At 36.5% G+C, this 13519-nt stretch overlaps 1 long non-coding RNA gene across 2 annotated transcripts in view; it reads right to left on the bottom strand.

The window, feature by feature from the left end:
- Positions 1-651: 651 nt before the first annotated feature.
- LOC139035527 (uncharacterized) overlaps positions 652-13519 on the bottom strand; it is a 63607-nt gene continuing 50739 nt past the window's right edge. The window contains exons 1-2 of one of the 2 annotated variants that reach the window (XR_011488100.1): positions 3039-3114; positions 652-2382 (exon numbers count right to left, since the gene is read on the bottom strand). This is a non-coding gene — a long non-coding RNA (uncharacterized lncRNA). Of the gene's footprint in view, positions 2383-3038; positions 3115-13519 lie in introns of those variants that run through there. The other variant, XR_011488099.1, reaches the window with a different exon arrangement.

Below are 13519 nucleotides of genomic sequence, written 5' to 3'. Positions count from 1 at the left end.
TCTCATGTTTTGAAAAATTTTGAAAATACAGAGATACACATTATATATGTATATGTAAAAAAACAACATAACTACCATGTAAATTTAAAGTCATGCTAATGTTTTATCATTATGATTTTAAGAAACAATTACTTGTATATAAAATTTAAGTATTTTTGGACTTCAACCAATGGAAATCTTACATGTTCACTATATTTGGTAAATTACAAAGAAATTTTAGAAATTCACATAAAAATATTTTACCTTATACATGTTGCTATGTAACTTTTTAAATTAAATTATTCTTATAGCTCTTGTCTATTATTTCATCTAGTTCTTTAATAGTGCTGCTTTATATAAAACTGTATAGTTATCATCCTCCTAATGGATACTTAGTTTATTTCCATGGTATCACTCTCTCAGTGTTCCATTAAATTAAATACCACAAATAGGTTTTCAGAGATCTTATAATAAATAAGAGAAAAATGTTCGGCAATCAAAAATGTTAGAACAAAACATTAAATGAAGCCATACTAGGCAAGTATGAATGAAAACAGCAGGAGAATAACATTCTTGAAATCTATCAAACTAAATTTTAAAGCAAAATATATCACATGGAAAACAGAACTGTAATGCATAATAGTAGTAAAAGACACAATAGAACAAGACATGTCCATAATAAAGTAGTTTAGTTAATAATATATATATATATTTTTTTTACAATATAATATAAAGGGAAGAGTATGCAAGTCATCAGATTTAACTGATCAATCAAGCAAACAAGTAGAAATATTGAAGATCTGAAAAATAGCATTAATAAATCCAAGGTGTTGCATACACAGGATACATGATTATACACTTTAAACACACACGGAACATTAAGGAAAGTAGAATATAGTTACAGTGATAAGGGAAATCTCAATGGCCATGAAAGAATCAAGTCATAGAAATGATATGTGCTGAGGTTCATGGGGTTGCAAAGAATTGGACACGAGTGAGGGACTGAACTGAACTAAACTGAGGGTATTACAACTAAATCAGAAAGAAGTGTTTGGGGTGTACACATTGGTATACATAAGAAAGGCATATTACATATTTAAGTAAAACATTGTTTTTAAATATGTTCAAAAGGGGGACTAAGAAACAGAACACAACAGCAATGAAAATCTTACACATCATAATTTTGAGACAGTTGAGCCAGTGCTTAGAGAAATTTAGAAGTTTAAATATAGTTATTAAGAAATGGAAAAGATTACCCCATGCCTAGGATTATACCCCGAGGAAACAAAAATTGAAAGAGACACATGTATCCCATTGTTCATTGCAGCAGTGTTTACAATAGCTAGAACATGGAAGCAACCTAGATGTCCATCGACAGATGAATGGATAAAGAGGTTGTGGTATATATGCAGAACGGAATATTACTCAGCCATAAAAAGGAACACATTTAAGTCAGTCTAATGGGGTGGATGAACCTAGAACCTATTATACAGAGTGAAGTGAGTCAGAAAGAGAAAGATAAATACTATATTCTAACACACATATATGAAATCTAGAAAAATGGTATTGAATAATTTATTTACAGGGCAGCAGTGGGGAAACAGCGATAAAGAATAGACTTATGGACATGGGGAGAGGGGAGGAGAGGGTGAGCTGTCTGGAAAGAGTAACATGTAAACTTACATCACCATATGTAAAATAGATTGCTGTATATTTCAGGAAATTCAAGCAGGGCCCTGCATCAACCTAGAGAGATGGGAGGGAGTTTCAGAAGGGAGGGGATATATGTACACCTATGGATGACTCATGTTGAGGTTTGACAGAAAACAGCAAAATCCCGTAAAGCGATTATCCTTCAATAAAAAATAAATTAATTAAAAAAAAAAAAAGAAATGGAAAAGTGTCAGGAAGCATTTAACAAGAGGCTTCCTGAGTGCTGTTTTGGATCTGTCAGGAACCCTCCGGCCCTTATTAATTCCTGAATATTCAGGAACTAAGAGGAGAGGCATGCCTTTCCCGGGGCTGAGGAATCCAGGCACTTCTCATTATGGTGATAAGTACCCTCTTCCTCTTTATGAGCCATACAGTAAACAGTGATTGTTTGCAACTCTCTCTTTGACAGGGATCGTCTTATGTTTTGTAAGTCTGGAGTTTTAATCTTTCTCTTTGCTGAGAATAGCTACCTTGTAAGACAGTATATGTGCCCCAAAACACCATGTTGATTAAAACACCTTTGCTCCATCAGAGCTTTGGTCCCCGTATCTGTCTTTCTTTCTTTCTTTCTCTTCATCTCTCTATTTCTGGCTGATTCCCTGGAGCGCGGAAGCCGGCTGCAAAACCCAGGGAATATTAGCTTCTTTACTTCTTTCACTCACTCATCGTCGACTCCAGACCACCAGGTTGCTGTCCATTAAAGGACCAACAGAAAAGATTAAAAATAAGCCAAGCATTTTCCCTGGAGGCAAATTCTCAGAGAAGAAAAACAAAAACAAACAACAAAGAAAAATGAAAAATTTTAATAAAATAGATATCAAAGTAATAAATAAGTTTAATCAAATTGAATTTGTTGTTAAATGTACAAACTTACATTTCTAACAAGACTGATTATGAGAGGCTTTTACTACACGAGGAGAAGAAAGGGCTCTTTTCAATTTACATTCATTATAAAACAAAGCTAACATAAAATATTTCACATCCTAAGGAAATCTTTCAGTGGATAACTTTATTGTCAGGAACAAGGGAAGTACTCTCAGTCCCAGTGCTGCTATTTAACACAGCACTAGAGGCTCTGGACAATGTTAATGAAAAACAAAGAAATACTACTGATAGATATGTGCTGAATGGATTCAGAAAATGTGCTGTATTTGTAAATAGCCTATGATCATCTATTTTGAAAAATGAATATAATTAACGACACACCTGTTGGAACTTAGATATAATTCAGTAATTTTGTCAAAGAAACAATTAACCTTTAGAAAGTCAACGCTTTTTTTTTTTTTAGTCATCAAACACCAATGAAGAAATATAGAAACAAGTTGGCATTTACAATATCTACAAACCAGTGAAAGTGAATAATTATCCAAGTGTACCCCCATCTCTCTGGGACTTCCCAGGCAGCTCAGTGGGTAAAGAATCCACCTACAATGCAGAAGACAAACGAGACACAGGTTCAGTCCCTGGGTCCTGAAGATTCCCTGGGGTAGGAAATGACAACCCACTGCATTATTCGTGCCTGGAGAATCCTATGGACAGCGGAGCCTGGCGGGCTACAGTCCATAGGGTGGCAAAGAGTCAGACACGACTGAAGTGGCTAAGCTTGCATGCACACAGTCCCGTCTTTATAAAGAAAAAATTTAAATCCCAACAAAGAGTGTTAAATGACTAAATGGAGAGACCATGCTTGCTCATGCATAGGACAGCTTAACTAACACAGCTGCTAATCCTCCCATTATATATATATATATGATAAAATCAAAATAGCATTTGAATATTTTTAAAATACAAGTAAATTACACTAAACTGTGAAGTGAGTAATAAAAATTCACAAGCAACTGAATACATTTCACTAAGAAAACTGATGAATGAGGCTTGCCCTAGCAGATGCTGATACTGTAAAAATGATATCAATAATAAACTTAAAACCATCATGTCTCTTGAAAATCATTAAGCAAGAAAATGGAATGTATAGATATCTCAGAGCTAGAGTTTTATATAGAAATGAGAACTTACATGGTAAAAGTTGTTCCATGGATAATCAGGTAAAGAAAGATTGTTATGGAGACTGTTGAGAATATGATAAATAACATGGAGAAGAAAACCAACCAACCAAACCAGCAAAAATAAAACTTGATCCTCATTTACTAACAAATGAAGAGCAGACAAGAATGAAGATGCAATTACGAAAATTAAAATTGTAACATAACTAAAATAAGTTATTGACAAAAAAAAATATTTGTGACTCAGGATTGGGTGAAAAAATTTCTTAGGTAAGAATTCAAAATTACAAAAAATATAAGATGAAAAGTTTGGAATAGCCTATTAGACCAAAATCAATATATGCATTCAATTATACAACAAAGTCATTAAATAATGAAATGGGGAAGGTATTTACAATGCCCCAAATTGACTTTGTAAACTGAATCCTCATATATGTCCACAAGGGGACACAAAGAAGTTCACTGGAATATTATTCATGGTGTAAAGCAACATCAGACAGAAGCTAAGAGCAATGTAGTAAATGTTCCTATAACAATAAGGATGAATCTTAAAAAGAAAAACAAAATGAAAAATAATGCAACATGATGCTAGAGATGATATTCCACTTACATCAGTACAGAGCATAACAATATATATTTACCTAGTACACAAATAGAATAATATGCATTGAAACCTTCAAAATGGTTCTTAAAAATAGAATGGTCAAAATATTTCCTGGGACAATCAGGGACTACATTAATAAATATACATAGACTGACCATAACTTCGAGACTATAGTGTTAATTATTCAGGAGTGATTCATTTGGTTCTCAAACATCAAAAGGTTTATGGGCATCTAATATTTAATTATTTAAAAACTTAGTTGATGTACACTTTATATTCAAAAGCTCCATGTATTTAATATATGAAATTTGATGAGTTTGGACATATGCATACCTATGAAACCATTGACACAATCACAGTGATAGCCATATCTATCAACTCAAAAAGCTAAGTGTTTGTTTATTTTGAACTTTCACTGTTATGTTATTTATTTGTCATCATGTTATTGTTTTTGAGTTGGGAGAACATAAAGCATGAGATCTACCCTTTCCCCAAAATTTTATGTGCACAATAGAACATTGTAAACGATGCATCCTATGTTGTACACATCTCTAGATCTCGTTCATCTTGCATAACTAAAATTTTATACCCAATGAACAACTCCTCATTTCTCCCTCCCTCCAGCCACTGGCAACTACTATTCTATTCTCTTTATTAAACGGAAGAAAGAGAGAGGTGATATTATATGTGAGACAATTTGAGAAGATATAAGTTACTATTTTGGCCAGTAGGATAGATTTTATTCAGAAAATAGATTTCAGGGAAATTATTTTTCCAGACACCATGCTTTTTGCCAGTCTAGTCACAAGGAAAGAATAGTTGCCAAGATGATGAGGAACAGGGCAAAATGCTTTGGAAACCAGGTTAATACAGCTGGAGCAAAAAATGTTAGACTGAGGTGCACACAGGTAATGGAAGAGTGGACAGAGTGATGCTTTCCCAAAACAATTTTATGTCTGCAGTTAAAGTTGTGTTTGTATGTGTGTATAGCTGTGAGTGTTTGAAGTTATATGTATCTGTCATCTATGTATCTACCTACGTACCTATTTATACCATGTATCTATGACAATTTATCTTAATAAATAACACTGCCTTGCCCTTTCTTTTTGTCTTATGGGAAAACAACCCAATCAAGAAGTAGGCCAAAGAACTACATAGACACTTCTCCAAAGAAGACATGCAGATGGCTAATAAAGACATGAAAAGACGCACAAAAATCACTCATTATTAGAGAAATTCAAATCAAAGCCACAATGAGGTATCATCTCACACTGGTCAGAATGGCCACCATCAAAAAGTCTGCAAACAGTAAATGCTGGGGAGGATGTGGAGAAAAGGGAACCCTCTTACACTGTTGGTGGGAATGCAAACTGGTGCAGCCACTATGGAGAGCAGTGTGGAAACTCCTTAAAAAGCTGGAAAGAGAACTGCCATATGACCCAGCAATTCCACTGCTGGGCATACACACCAAGGAAACCAGATCTGAAAGAGACACGTGTACCCCAATGTTCATCGCAGCACTGTTTACAATAGCCAGGACATGGAAGCAACCTAGATGTCCACTGGCAGATGAATGGATAAGAAAGCTGTGGTGCATGTACATAGACACATACATATACACATATACAATGGAATATTACTCAGCTATTAAAAGGACCATGTTTGAATCAGTTCTAGGGAGGTGGATGAAGCTATAGCCTATTATACAGAATGAAGTAAGTCGGAAAGAGAAACACCAATACAGTATATTAATGCCCGTATATGGAATTTAGAAAGATGGTAACAACGACCCTTTATGCAAGGCAGCAAAAGAGACACAGATGTAAAGAACAGACTTTTGGACTCTGTGGGAGAAGGCGAGGGTAGGATGATTTGAGAGAACAGCATTGAAACATGTATATTACCATATGTAAAACAGGTGACTAGTGCAAGTTCGATGCATGAAGCCGGTCACTCACATCCGCTGCTCTGGGATAACCCATAAGGATGGGGTGGGGAGGGAATTGGAAGGGGGTTCAGGATGGGGGCACACGTGCATCTGTGGCTGATTCATGTCAGTGTATGGCAAAACCCATCACAATATTGTAAAGTAATCATTCTCCAATTAAAATATATTAATTATTTAAAAAACCCACTGCATTGGGTTTTTTGTTCTTGTATATCTAATAAACAATGGAATCCAATTCTTAGGATGTAAGTTACAGACTAAACACAAGAGAAATTTTCATAATGAAATCAGAGAAAAAAGTAACAAAACATTATTTTAGAAACATGGTTCCTTGAATACCGTTTTTCAATATTTATAAAAAGCCTCTGCTTCACATTGCTTTTGTGTTCTGAACACTGCTGAATCCTATTAAAAATGTATGTATATTGATGCATTTTATTTTCCATTGCCACTTATATGACCTCATTCATTGTAATTTATAAAATTCACAATGATATAATATGCCAAAATGCATAAAATGAGCTAAATTGTATCTTTATCCAAACTATAATTTCTTTTCCCAATTAAATAATTTTATTGAACAAAATACATGGAATAATTTATAAGCCAATAAAATTATAAGAATACAAAATGTGATCAGCATAATTATATAACTTCTTTGGAATACAGTCTCTAATATTTTCTAATCCATTGAGAATTACCAAAATTTACTTTCAGTTATAAAGGCTAATGTTTTAAATTTTCTGGTATGTTATATGAATGCTATTTAATACTTGGCCAACTTAAATAGCATCCCACTGAAATTTCATTCCTTGCAGGTTACCAGTGAGGACCACCAAACTCCAGAGAAACAAACGCTTTGGCAGTGACAGAGGACCAACCCTTCCTCTCATATGCTGTCCCGTTAAGCATAAAGAGCACCACAAAAATGGACTGATTTCTAACTATAGGTAGAGCATTGGAATGTGGACATCTTTCACCCATCAGGTACCAGAAAAAAAGCAAAGATTTTTCTCTCAAATATCATGATTAAAAATTCATAACTAGTGGTCCTGCAAATCTGTCTAGAAGCTCACTTGCTGGTCCTGTGACTCAGTCTCCTGTTTCACCAGTGCTTGGAGGGAACAGACCCAGCATGCCCCTTGCCCCAGTTCCTGACCACCCTCCAACCTTTTGTCCAGTCGCAGCCTTCAGAATCAGTCCCTCAGTGGTCCGTAATCACCGGGACTAGTCAACACCATTGTTTGGCCTTAACCCCTTACACCGATGAACTGTGAACTCAGCTTCATCAGAATTATTCCATGGAGCTGGAGGCTGCCATCCGTCGTGCGGTCAACATGCGCATGCGGGCTCCTACACTCCCTGTCTGGGCTTCTGTTTCAGCCGTGACGATGTGGTTCTGCAGGTGCGGGCCACTTTTTCTGCGAATCGGCCAAGGAGCAGCAGGAAGACGTGCAGTGCCTCTCCAACTGCAAAACCAGCGCAGCAGCTGCGCCCTCTTACTGGATATGCAGAAGCTGTCTCAAGAAGTGTGGGGGTAAAACCCAGGACGCTATGGAACCGCCCTTCCCGGGGAGAACCAGAACCATGCCCTTTTGGGTCTGCATGGCCTGGGTTCTGCCGTGCAGTCCCCCACCTCTGTGACTCCTGGAGAGACGCTTCCAAGATGAAGAGGGGAATCTCATCAAGAAGATGGGTGACCTCTTTAGATGACTGACCTCCGCAGTCTGGCTGATCTTCAGGCTGGGTTGGGTGAATATTTCTTTGAAAGGCCCACCTTCAAGCACAGCTAGGAGCCTCTGAAGCCCAGTGGCCCTTGAGAAGCCCCCCTAATGTCAGGGCTTCTTCCTCAAGCCCCTCTCTGAAGCCACTAGGCAGCGTCTTAACACACCAGAGCCTTCTCCAAAATCTTGGACCAAATGAAAACAATAAAGCTTTCTTATAGCAAAAAAAAAAAAAAAACTCAAATCTTTTTGCTTAATTTTTCTTGTGAAATGGACTTCTCTACTTATTTTTTAGATGTAGGAATGTGGTTTATCCATGTGTTTCCCAGGTGTCTCATTGGCAAAGAATTCACCTACCAATGAAGAAATTCCAGGAGACTCTGGTATGATCCCTGGGTTGGGAAGATCCCTGGAGGAGAAAATGGCAAAATACTTCAATGTTCTTGCTGGTATAATCCCAGGGACAGAAGAGCCTGGTGGGCTACGGTCCATGGGGTCCCAAAGAGTTACACACGACCGTGTGACTCAGCACATACACACACAGGTGTTATCCATGGAGTTTGCCATGGGCATCGGAAAGACAGCCCACGAGCCCATGGTTCTAGCCTCAGGTCTGTGTCTGATGTATTTTAATACTAGGCAATTTTTACTGTTCCATTACTTTATGAAATGTTATTTATGAAACATAAATTTTTTTGTCATTTATGAAATGATGACATTAAAACAGATTGTGAATTCAATCGAAATTAAGGATTCACTGTACTTACGATTAAGGGGTGAAGGAGGCTTTGCCTTGATCGATTCAGAGGTGCTTTTTATATGTTTTCTATATCATGCTTGTTCATAAAATTTTGTTTTTCACATGCTCACATACATGAGTATATGAACACAGGAAAACATATGTTTAGAACAAATAGTTTTATAAAAGGCATATGTTATATTTTTGGCAGAATGAGAGGAGAATTTCAAAAAGGACAATGCACTTGCATAAAAAAAATCACTTGCTCTTTAATCTGCTGTGAAATGAAAAATCATTCATAACAGTAGTTTTTCAATATCAGGACAATTGATTTTGTATATAAATCTTTGACATGGCCTATACCTTTATAACAAATTGTTGAAGTGGGGTTCCTTGAGCTTAGGAGTACATGAGCCACTTTTGGGTGTCCACAAAACCCTGATTCTGTCTGATGGTGTTCAGAAATTGGTGCCTCAAATGTGGTGTTTGGCATATGAAATATTTCAAGGTGAAAGAATTTGAGAAATAGCATGTACAAGAATGAAATTCTGACCATCCTCTACAGCAGGTCATGAAATCTAGGAAAGAATTTCTAACCTTCTGTGAAGCAGGTGATAAAACCCTCATGTGAGAAGCGTCGTCCCTAAACACAGAGGAAAGGAACAGTCTTATCTCAGAAGGCAAAGGGTCACAGAGAGCTATCTGAACCAATGGGGACTAAGTTCCTTAACTCATACCCTTTGTCTTATCGCATCATTCCAGAACTTTCTGCTCATCAGCAAAACTAGCATAAAGACACTCATTTTTAAGACTGTTTTTTAACCATTTCTTAGCTTCTCCATTTCCTTATAAAGTTTTCCATGCTACATAACATTTATATAAGAAAATTTATGTTTTCCTCCTGTTAATCTATGTTTTGCTACAGGAATCTCAGTTGAGAAGTTAGAAGGAGAGAAAAAAAAGTTATGTTTTCTCCTCTAGAGTCTCAATCTCCAACTCAAACTTTCTGGGCAATCAAGTGACTGAAACTGCATGCTTTGCCACACCCATAAACACTACTTATCAAAATGTCTTCATGATTATCTTTCATCCAAGACTATTGCCTAGACTTAATTGCCAATATTGAATGCTTTCCAAATCAGCAAGTTGAATACATAAGCATGAATAATTATTTTTTGTTAGTATTCTTAATGAATAATATCAAACTGGAACGGAGGTGATAAGAAGCAAAGTGATCAGTGCCAATTAACAGGAAAAGGTAAGCTAATAAAGAAACTAATCAGCAACATCCAGCTAATTCCCACAGGGAGGAGAGACCTGGAGAAAATCTTATGAGAAAGGTCACTTAATGGGGATACACTTGACTTCCACTTTGCCAGCTTTTACATAATCAAATGAACATCTCGCTTGTCAGTTTGCTTGGCTGTCAGGAAGCCAAAACCTTAAAATAGTTTTAAGAGTCTCAGGATGGGGAGATGGTAAGGAAGGTATCAGGACTCTTTTTTAAAGAAAATACCTGTGTGTGCACCACACATACGCATGCAAACATACTAAGTATTGCTTTCCGAATGCCTTGATTTAGTGTATCTGAATGAGGAAAGGCTCTAGGCCCAGAACATTTGAAATGTTTCTGTTTCCAAATGTCCTTAGACTCCCAGTCTTTGCTGTGGAAATGAGATTTATCAGAGCACCTTACCTGCTTCCTGAAAAACCTGTATGCGGGTCAAGAAGCAACAGTTAGCACCACACATGGAAAAACAGACTGGTTCAAAATTAGGAAAAGAGTACGTCATGGCTGTGTACTGTCACCCAACTTATTTAGCTTCTATGCAGAGTACATTATGCAGAATGCTGGGCTGGACAAAGCGCAAGCTGAAACCAGGATTGCTGGGAGAAATATCAATAATCTCAGATGCAGATAACACCATCCTATGGTAGAAAGAGAAAAGAATCCAAAAAGCCTCTTGATGAAAGTGAAAGAAGATAGTAAAAAAGTTGGCTTAAAACTCACCATTCAAAAAATGAGGATCATGGCATCTGGTCTTATCACTTCATGGAAAATGGATGGGGGAAACAATGAAAACAGTGACAGACTTTATTTTCTTGGGCTTCAAAAAATCACTGCAAAATGGTGACTGTAGCCATGAAATTATAAGATGCTAGCTCCTTGGGGAAAAAATGCTATGACAAACCTGGACATCATATTAAAAGCGGAGACATTACTTTGCCAAAAAAGGCCTGTCTGGTCAAAGCTATAGTTTTCCCAGTAGACATGTGAGAGTTGGACCGTGAAAGAAAGCTGGGCAATTAAGAATTGATGTGTTTTGAACTGTGGTGTTGGAGAAGACTCTTGAGAGTCCCTTGAACTGCAAGGAGATCCAACCAGTCCATCCTAAGGGAAAACAGTCCTGAATATTCATTGGAAAGATTGATGCTGAAGCTGAAACTCCAACCTTTTGGCCACCTAATGCGAAGAGCTAACTCATCTGAAAAGACACTGATGCTGCGGAAGATTGAAGGCAGGAAGAGAAGGGGACGGCAGAGGATGAGATGGTTGGATGGCATCACTGGCTCAAGGACAGTCATACATGACTGAGTGACTAAACTGAATTGCAAACCTTGCTGACAGAGTTCTCATTTGTCTACTTTTAAATCTCTAATATCTTCAATTAATGATGGATCATTTTTAGTCAATATAAAATTTCATTACAAGTCTAAAGTCAAAGAAAAGAATTGCTTTTAAGGTTTCATTTTTTTAAATAGATGATGTGGATTATATAAATTAGTCAAATATTAATTTATGTATAAATTGTTATTTTTCCTTAATGGCAGATTCTCTGCAGTCTTTGCGTTGCTTATTAAGAAAGATTTCTCCCAAAATAGATTTAAATTCAGAAAAGTAAGAATGGTGTCATTCATATTTACTCAGTTACAGCATCTAGCACAATGCCATGATAGGGGCCAAAAAGAGAGAGAATATGTTGAATTAAGTATTAATTTGTGATATCAAAAAGGCATGGGAATAGGGCATAAACAAACTACATGTGGGACAAAAGTTAATATAGAAGTACAGAATTCTCTACGGATGATTCAGTTTCATCCTTTTTTTATGACTGAGTAATACCCCTTTGTATGTATGCATGCCTGCTTCTTTATCCATTTATCTGACATTGTATGTTTAGGTGGTGTCCATGCCCTGGCTATTGTAAATAGTGCTACAGGGAGCATTTGGGTACATGGGTCTGTTTAAATTGTGGTTTCCTCTGGGTTGTGGTTTCCCTGGGCTTCCTGCTGACTCAGACGATAAAGAGTCTGCCTGAAATGTGGGAGACCCAGGTTCTATCCCTGGGTTGAGATCCTTTGGAGAAGGAAATGGCAACCCGCTCCATTATTCTTGCATGGAGAATCCCATGGATGGAGGATCCTGGCAGGCTATGGTCCATGGGGTCACAAAGAGTCTGACATGGCTGAGCAACTAACACTCTGGCTATATGCCTAGTAGCAGGATTACTGGGTCATATGGTAGCTCTATTTTAGTTTTTTATACAATCTCCATACTGTTTTCCACAGTAGCTGTATCAATTTACATTCCCAACAACCTATATCCAAGGCTCACATAGAGATACAGATGTAGAGAGTGGGTGTGTAAACACAGGGGCAAGAGGGGAAGGTGAGATGAATTTAGAAATTAGAATTGACATGTTACGTGTATTTCAATTTTCTTTTTCATTATTTTTTTTTTGCATACAATGGATCTTATTCTTGTTCTACTGCCACTCTTTTCCGTTTTCATTCTAGTGATTTGAGATTTTGCAATATTTTTCCAATTAAAATGATCATATTCATAATTTTATCAAGTATATTGAACTTATCTAAGTCTTGAATAAATTACTGATAGTCCAGGACCCCCCAAAGAAAACAAATTGTGTTAAAATATTTTATCCCTATTTACATGATATTTTTACCTACTTAAAATTATGTCTTATCAAACTCAATATTAATATTGTATAAGAAAATATTTATCTGAATTTATCTTCTTTTTTAGTCAACATTGTTTTTTGATCTCTGATTGTCTTCTTTTATAATTTTATTTTAAGTTCTCCTTGTGGTAACTTCCTGAAGCAATTCTCACCATTTTTATTTCATTTTTATTGTTTCAAAGTGTGCACTATTTTGGTAAAACAGTTAATTTTGCACAAGTCTGTAAATATTATCCCTCTGCATTGTGGATTACAATTGCTGTCATTCTAATATTATTTCTTTTTTTTTTTTCTTGAAGTTTCTTTTTTTTTTAATTTTTCTTTTTTTTTTTTTCCATTTATTTTTATTAGTTGGAGGCTAATTACTTTACATCATTACAGTAGTTTTTGTCATACATTGAAATGAATTAGCCATGGATTTACATGTATTCCCCATCCCGGTCCCCCCTCCCACCTCCTCTCCACCCGATCCCTCTGGGTCTTCCCAGTGCACCAGGCCCGAGCACTTGTCTCATGCACCCAACCTGGGCTGGATCTGTTTCACCCTAGATAATATACATGTTTCAATGCTGTTCTCTTGAAACATCCCACCCTTGCCTTCTCCCAGAGTCCACAAGTCTGTTCTATACATCTGAGTCTCTTTTTCTGTTTTGCATATAGGGTTATCGTTACCATCTTTCTAAAGTCCATATATATGTGTTAGTATACTGTAATGGTCTTTATCTTTCTGGCTTACTTCACTCTGTATAATGGGCTCCAGTTTCATCCATCTCATTAGAACTGATTCAAATGAATTCTTTTTAATGGCTGAGTAATATTCCATGGTGTA

The sequence above is a fragment of the Odocoileus virginianus genome, chromosome 6 (assembly GCF_023699985.2).
Source record: "Odocoileus virginianus isolate 20LAN1187 ecotype Illinois chromosome 6, Ovbor_1.2, whole genome shotgun sequence".
Classification (NCBI taxonomy): domain Eukaryota; kingdom Metazoa; phylum Chordata; class Mammalia; order Artiodactyla; family Cervidae; genus Odocoileus; species Odocoileus virginianus.
The sequence above is the reverse complement of the archived record's forward strand: the minus strand, read 5'-3'. Positions and strand labels throughout refer to the sequence as shown.